This window comes from Belonocnema kinseyi, chromosome 2 (genome assembly GCF_010883055.1).
Source record: "Belonocnema kinseyi isolate 2016_QV_RU_SX_M_011 chromosome 2, B_treatae_v1, whole genome shotgun sequence".
Lineage (NCBI taxonomy): Eukaryota > Metazoa > Arthropoda > Insecta > Hymenoptera > Cynipidae > Belonocnema > Belonocnema kinseyi.
The window spans coordinates 84,293,705-84,300,707 of record NC_046658.1 but is presented as its reverse complement, the minus strand read 5'-3'; the positions used below and the strand labels follow the sequence as shown (position 1 = coordinate 84,300,707).

The window sequence follows — 7,003 nt, the reverse complement described above, 5'->3', positions numbered from 1 at the left end:
ATGTTTATTTGAATCTGCAAAAGTTAATTGCAAGCTTGTCGTCTGGCTGCAAAGATTTTGCAATCAGTGTACATTTGAAGGGGTACAGTACAGAACTAGATAACAAACATTTTTTCTGGAAACGAGGTTTTTGCATACAAAATTCTTAAAAAGTCGAGTACATGTTGTTTTAAACGTTAATTTTTAATATACTAATCATAAGTTTTGTGATCAAAGACAGATAACATACTCTCTGTACTTGTCCGCTATATTCTCTTTTTCATAACCTCTTACCTTTTTTTAAAAACCTTTTTTTAACCTTTTCAACAAAAACTCTTTTTTCAATGGAAAAACCTTAAATAAAACTAGTGGCTACTTTTTTCAGCACCAAATAACTAATCCAATTCCAAATTAAAATCTTAAATCTACATTTTTCACAAAAGACCACATTTATAAGGTTTTTTTTTACCGAACTTTTTGTCTTGCGATCAGAAATGATATTTCTTAAAATTTCGCGTAAGAGAAAACTTTTTTTTTATAAAACCTTGTTTGTTCTTATTCAGCCTCCCTATATATCTTTTATTTTACCTTTAAAGATGGTGATTTCGATTTTACAGAATTTTATTTCGCTCTACTGAAAAGTTCCGATTTTGTTGGTTGTATACTTATGCGCACTGCAACCCTTTACTTATAGTAAAATTAATTTCAAATTTCAATTTATGAGATTAAACTATGAAAATTTTTAGAAATGAAAAAAAAACGGGAATCTAACTATCAAATTTGAAAAACACATTACTAAATGTCCCCATTTAAAAAAAAAAATTTTTAAAAGAGGTAAAAAAGATTATTAAGAGATAAGTAAGAAAAGTGATAGGTATAGGGGGTATGGATTATTAAATTCATCTAGAATTCCCGTGTTATCTATTTAAATAATACGTCCATTCCAGTTCGTTAAATATTAACTTTCGTGTTGAAAATTTAATTATTTTTGTCGAGGATTCAATTATTTGTTGAGCCATTCATTTTTTTATTGAAGTTTCATCTTTTTAGCTGAAAAAGGAACTATTTGGCTGAAATTTTTTTTTCAAAATTTAATTGTTTTTTTTAATCGTGTCTGTTTTGGTTTAAAATAGTTTTTTGAATTTAAAATGTCACTATTTCAACTTTGCTTAAAAATTAATATTTGTTAGTTGAAAAGTCATTCATTAGGTTTAGAAATCGTTTTTTTGGTTTAAAAATACAATCATTTTGGTAGACTCATATTTTTGGATTAATAATTCAACTCAAAATTAACTTTTTTGTTCAAAAATTTCTATCTTTGGGTTGAATCCTCAACTGTTGCTTGGAAAGTTCGTCCTTTTACCTTAAAAATTCATGTATTTTGTTTAAAACTTGTCTCTTTGGGTAAAAAATTCAACTAGTTTGTTCGAAAACTCATATTTTTGGGTAGAAAGTTCATCTTTCTTTTAAAAAATGCAAAATCTTGATTACAAATTTAACTATCTGGTTCAAAATTTATTTTTTTAATTTAACTATTTTTTTAATTGGTTTTATTTTGGTTTAAATAGTTTTTTGAATTGAAAATCTAACTATTATATTTTTGCTTGCAAATTTTTCTTAGTTAAAACTCGTATTTTTTGTATTGAAATTTCAATTATTTTAGGAAAAAAATTCATATATTGGGATTGAAAATTCAACGTTTTTTGTAGAATATAAGTCATTTAACTTAAAAATTCAATATTTTGCATTAAATTTGTTTTCTTAACAGATAAGTGTTTCTTAGCTGCAAATTTCTCTGAAAATATTAACTATTACACTTTTCATTGTAAATTAATTTTTTTCGCTAAAAATTGACTTCTTTTTAACGGTAAATTTAACATTTTAGATTAACAATGTATCGCTTCTGTTTAGAAATGCTACGGTTTCTTTAACAATTAATCTTTTCTTTTTAGGCTTCATTATTTTTTTGAAGATTCATTTCTTTAATTAAAAATTAGTTTTTCTTCCTTTAAAATTAATTCTTAACTGAAAATTTAGCGACTGTATTTTTGACTGAATATTTATCTTTTTTAGTTAAAAAATCATCTATATACACTACCGGTCAAAAGTTTGGGTTCACTTAGAAAAATCGTTTTTTTTTGTATTTATCGCTTTAATTATACCGGAACTAAAAAATGTCTCTTAAAAAAGTTGATTGTTTTCGAAATTCTGTTTAAAATAAGTCCAGGGTGAAGCCAATTTTTCTAGTTTTTAAGTAGATACCCGTATAGAAATTCAAATGGGGAACTAGTCCGGTTCCCGATCATTCGACCCCACTTAAAGTCCGGGGCTAGTCGGGTCATTTGACTAGCCCCCGAACAGTAGCGTCACGGTAGATTAGTCGGGGGCTAGTCAGGTCCCCCTACTTATCCTAGTCGGGGCCTGATCGGGTACTAGTAGGGGTCAAATGATAATACATCCGCGTGGAATATTAACTAAACTCCCCAAAATTTATGGAAGATTCCCTAAAAGTTTGTGAAAATATTACAAGTGCTCAAATTTACCCAAGATTTAGTAGGGAAAATATTCTACGCTTAAAAATGCATAAATGTATGTAACTGCTCCAGGTAATTATGCTTCGTTACGTGTGGACTGCTGTCTTAAACACTCGACGCGTAATTTCTGTTGCGCGAGAGGCGGCACGTCGCGCCCTTGCGGATTTTCTTTAAAGCTACCAGTCCAGAACCGCAAGACTCAAATGAAGGTGGTAGCCAAATCTGAACTGTGCCGTGCTTACTAATTTACTACTGGTATACTGCTCTTCACGGATTAATCAGAAATTGTTTTCTCTTTCCAATTTTAACTACCTGAAGGATTAGACTTTATTTACATATGGCAAAACCTTTCAGATCATTTTAAAAATAAGCATCTGTACAAATTTAGAGTCTCATGACTTTCGGCGGACTTTTCACCTACATCTATATGTATCTTTTCCAATATGCATTTTCTTAAAATTCCATATAAAGGTATTTTATAAATGTTCCTAGAAATTCGCAATTTTCTAAAAAATACTACAAAAAAATAAGATTACGTCTTTTTGAAGATTTTGATCGTTGTTTTTATAAAAAGTTGATTTTCGTACAAAATTATTAACTTAATAATTATTTATTAAGTATATTTGAGACGAATTAAACATTAATAAATCTTTTCTCCGAAAAAAGGTGTAAACTTATTGTTAAATATATTCTTAGTGTTTTAGAATAAAAAAATCATTAGTCAACAAAAGGGCCCGACTAGCCCTTGAATAACCACCGACCAGGCCCCGACTGAAATTTTGACAACAAAAAGTCCAACTAGTCCCCGAGTAGTCCCTGACTGGATACTTTGTCCAAATTAATAACCCGACTAGCCCCCAATTAGTAACAAAAAAGTTTAAAAAATTTAAATATTATTTTTAGTAACAAAAATATTATTGTAGAATATATGAAACATATAATCATGAGTTTTCTATGTAATTTCCTCAAAATATATATTTAATTAACTTTTATTCTGATTTGCCTACAGATAAGATGTTTTCAAATTTATCCAACTTTTTTATTACAACTTCAAGTTCTTGCAATTCGAATAAATTTTCTTATGATTCATACTCGTAAGCTGTTGTGATAAGGTGAAAAAAAGCTTTAAAAGGAGCCCAAGAACATTGGAAAACGTTGACTATTTCGGAAGTTATTGAAAATTTAAGAAAACATTGAAATTTACACTATTTTTGCAATATCTACTTAAAAACTAGACAAATAGGCTTCATCCTGGGCTTATTTCAGACATAATTTCGAAAAAAATCAACCTTTCAAATAGAAATTTTGTTAGCTCCGGTATAATTAAAGCGATAAATACAAAAAAAAACTATTTTTCTAAGTGAACCCAAACTTTTGACCGGCAGTGTAGTTTGAAACCCGTATTTATTGGGTTTAGATTTCAATTATTTTGGTAGAAAATTTATATTTTTTGGTTAAAAATTCATCCTTCTTTGTAAAAAATGCAACTTTTCGGTTTGAAAATTAATCTTTGTTGGTTGAGAATTCAATTATTTAATTGAAAATTCCTCTTTTTCAAGTGAACTCAACTCTTTTTGATTTGCATTAAAAATATTTTTTTATGGAAATATCAACTAGTACACTTCTCATTGAGAATAAATTTTGTTGGTTGAAAGTTGATCTCTTTGGTTAAAAATTCCTTTTTTTTTTGGTGGAAAAAAAATTGATTTCACTGAAAATTTAATTATTCCATTGTGGTTCAAAATAATTCATAATTTTGAGATGAAAATTAAGGGAAAGTCAGGGAATGTCGAAATTGGGAAGTTGTAGCAACTCTGAAATTTATTCGTTGGATTCTTGTTTTCTTTAAATTTCCATAATTTCATAATAACATTCTTTGAGCACAAGTAGTCTATTAGGCGCTTCATTCTTTAAAAGTCAGTAAATAGATAAACTTGCAATATTTTTATATTTAACTTTATATTTTAAAACCTTGTCTTACGACTGCACAGGTTTTAGTTGAGACTCCAGAGAGAATAAATCACGGAGGCAGCTTTGCAAGACAGAATTTAAGAAAAAGTCGATGGAATACTGGTGCAGAAAAATGAGAAAGTTAAAGACCACGAAAGCCATATCGATTTAAAGAAGGAAAACATTCAGTAGGTTAAGTCGTGCATATTTTCCAGCCGAGGATATATTTGTTGCAGAGAGCAAGTTATTCACAAAAGACTACACCATTCAATCGGGGAAAAAATGTTAAAAAGTAGTGAATCATGAAGAAAAGTATAAAAATTGAGATTAAGAGAATCAAAGGAAGACGAAGACTGATCTGGAACGTGTGTAGTGTATGAAATAAGAAGCAAAAATGGAAGAAAAGACAAATAAGAACGAGGGACGTAATGCCTGCAAAGTGTACGCATATGGGGATTCCAATGTTTCTTTTTCATCCCTCTTTTCCTTTCCCCGTGGTAGAATTGCGGGGTTCTAGAATGAAAAATGAAGACTAGAAAGAGATAATTGAAAAGCGTGATCTCTCTTATAAATTTAATCACGTATTATGCGACCTGAATTCAAAGAAAGTGTATCGAATCGGTGTTCAGAACCAAATAAGAAACCGATGATCAATAATTATAATTCAGTACATACTAATACATTTTGTCAAAGATTTCATTGACTAAAAAGTATTTACAAGAAGAGTTCGTGAGCTGCACATCGTCGATTTGACTAGGGCTTGACAGGACGAAAGTACATCAAAATCCATTAGGGGCTTATTTTTTCATTCGATCCAATGAGTCGTAGTTTCTGAGATATCGTCGTTTGAGTATTTACGCACAAGCCCTGGACTAGCCAATGAAGAGACCGGAATTCACTCTTACGCATGTACCGGCTAAAGTGGCGAGTCGTGCGATCGAGCGTAATTACTCAAACCTCGGTATCTTGGAAACCAAGGCCCACTGAATCGAAAGAAAAAAACGCCCCGAATGGATTCTGATGTACTTGCATCCTGAAAATTGCCAGCCGATTCGGCGATGTACATCTCATGACCTTTCCCAATATTTATTTACGCTCGGGTAGATAATTTGATGCTGCCCTAATTTAGCGTGATTTTTTCGAGTGATACCAGTAGAGGGATAAGATCCCTACATCATCTTTTCACCACATAAAAATTATATCCCATGGTACATTAAAATAACTGTATGATTCCGTAAAAAAAAGTAATAAGAAATATCCGCCCATCCAAGCTTAACAACTTTTAAAGACAAAGGTGTATTGCTTTGTACTCGTTCGTGCGTGTGTTGATATATACATATTAGATTAGCTGATTCAATCGATATCTGAGTGTAGATATAATTAGTTTATAAGAACCGATGAAGCAGTGGCAAAAATATTCTTATAAATAAAATTAGATGGGAATAGAGTACTTTAGGAGATTAAGAAAATATCGTAAATGGGGACCAGTTTCTGAAGCTTGGAAATAGTTTTTAAAAATTAATTTATATCTTTCTCTTTGTTAGACAAAAGATGAGTTTTCAGTGTTAAAGAATTTATTATTTTCTCCTTTGAAGACACGAGATACTGGAAAATTAGACACGGATGATAATATAAATTGAAAGAGAAGTGGATACAAGATAAAAGCGTTCAGTGAATATGAAGGCGTTTATGGGAAAACTAAACGGGTTTCAAGAGACTACAAAAGCTACAAAGCACACATTCTCAGATCTGACTCAACTCGTACGCAGGATTCATTTAAAAGCGGCAAAAGCACACAGAAAAGCTTGATAATATCAGGGAAAGAGAAAGTTAAGATTTTATGGAAGTATCGCATTAACCGAAAAAACAAGGGAAACTTGAAACTACGAAACGCCGCAAAATTTGCATTGTCGCAAAATATAGCTTTTTGGGTTACAGTTTATTAAACCTCACTTCCAAATTTACGAGCTGGTTGCAAAAACGAGTATTTCGTGTAGTAGAGAGAATTCTGGAACATCTGCGTGACTTTCAAACAGCACTTTCTCTGTCTTTTATAGACTGTATTCCAGCACTTCATCGAGACTTTCTAAATGGATTTTGCATATAGTGGTGGTACACGTTTTCATTTTAAAATTGGTTAAAAGTAGGCAATATCAGAAATGGCACAAATTTACTTTTAGTGAGATACCAAAAAATATTTAATATATTTCAAATTTTTTAAGAGATTCCAAAGGATATTAAAGATTTTTAGGTATTTTAAAAAATTTTCAAGAATTTTCAAGATCCTCACACAGTTTCAAGGGATTCTAAAAATTTTAAGAGCTTTGAATAATTTCAAAGCATAATCAAAGACTTCATGCATTTTAGGAAATATCAAATTTCATGTAATTTGACGAAATGTTGTAATAGTCTAAGGTCTTAAATATAAAGCGAACTTTACCCATTTATTTACGCGATGAAAAGTATTTTATATCAAATTTAATATGTTAAAAAATATATCACGAGTAGGTTGCCTAAAAAATTTCAATCAAGGCCATGAT

The 7,003-nt window shown here is 30.4% G+C and overlaps 1 protein-coding gene across 2 annotated transcripts in view; it reads left to right on the top strand.

The window, feature by feature from the left end:
* LOC117167953 (GTP-binding protein Di-Ras2) overlaps nucleotides 1-4,988 on the top strand; it is a 29,744-nt gene extending 24,756 nt beyond the window's left edge. For both annotated transcript variants that reach the window (XM_033353219.1, XM_033353220.1), the window contains exon 5: nucleotides 4,505-4,988. The gene's annotated coding sequence lies outside the window, so the exon portion shown is untranslated. The remainder of the gene's footprint in view (nucleotides 1-4,504) is intronic.
* Nucleotides 4,989-7,003: the final 2,015 nt, after the last annotated feature.